Here is a 1,160-nt window from a genome sequence, read left to right as displayed (position 1 = left end):
CTACAGTCCCTCACTTCCGCACCCCGCCCCAGGTCCTGTCTGGCCCAATAGGTGAGAGGCTGAGGGTCGGGAGTGGGGGCTGACAGCCAATGGGCGCCAGGGGGCGGGGCGAGCGGCGGCAGGCGCGGCCACCGCGAGGCTGTTAACCGGTTGGGTTTCTGTGAGCATAGTCCGCTGTACGGACCGTTCTGTCGTCGCGGAGCTCCTCGATTCGTTCCCGGTGCCCTGCCCTCTGCAGCGTGCCTCCGCCCCGGCCGTTCCCCTCGGTGTCTGCGCTCTGCCGTGAGGGCCCGAGGGAACGCAGTGTTTAGGCAGCCAGGGCTGCGGGAGCCCCCGCTGTCTCGGTGTGATTGAATGTGCAGAGGCCAGATCTCAGTGACTCGCCCCTCCCCCAGGGGTGCTTTCGGACTTTGTAATTCTTGACTGAATTTCTTTTAACTGGAAGTTTAAAAGTGGCACTTTCCCGCGCGCAGCCTGGTCTAGCCATTGTCCCAAACTACGGTGTTCTTTCAAATCTGATTTTTGTTTCTTTTTGTCCTGTGTGCTAGTAAAAGGCTGGGGTTCTTTGCTACTGAGGGCAGGGGGCCCTCCGAAAACTACCTGCTCCACTGCTGGCAAGGCGGCTGCCGAGGGAGGAGAGAAGATTATATGGTCAAAGGCTGAAAGCAGTGCGTGCAAATTGTTCCCCACCCAGCGTGTTACTTTTTCTGCCCTGTTTTGGACTACCTTTGTTCTGTCGCCTGCCCTGCACCCACCGACCCACTTACCTTTCTGGATCCCCCACCCCGCCTCATTTCAATCTATACATTTCTATTAATACTTTAACTTGTTTATTCCCATAAAGAGAAGAAAGGGAATCTTTATGACTCTTGGCCTGAAATGATTCTGTGTAACTCTGGATGTTATTTCAGCTAGAAACTTCAGTTTCCATATCAATAAAATGGCCAGAATAGTTCTGACTTCGTGGCATGGCTAATGCTTACAAGGCTCCAGGGGCAGAGCCTGGCACAGGGCAAACATTCCCAGATAAGAGCTGTTACTACCGCTACTCCTGTTACTACTACTACACGATTTCATAATTCCCAGTTATTACACCTGCTGAGTCCACTTAACCCCGTGCAGTCCCTTAAACACCTGCATCGCTTCAAACCATAACTTTT

Source organism: Saccopteryx leptura, chromosome 3, assembly GCF_036850995.1.
Source record: "Saccopteryx leptura isolate mSacLep1 chromosome 3, mSacLep1_pri_phased_curated, whole genome shotgun sequence".
Lineage (NCBI taxonomy): Eukaryota > Metazoa > Chordata > Mammalia > Chiroptera > Emballonuridae > Saccopteryx > Saccopteryx leptura.
Note: the sequence above shows the minus strand (reverse complement) of the source record.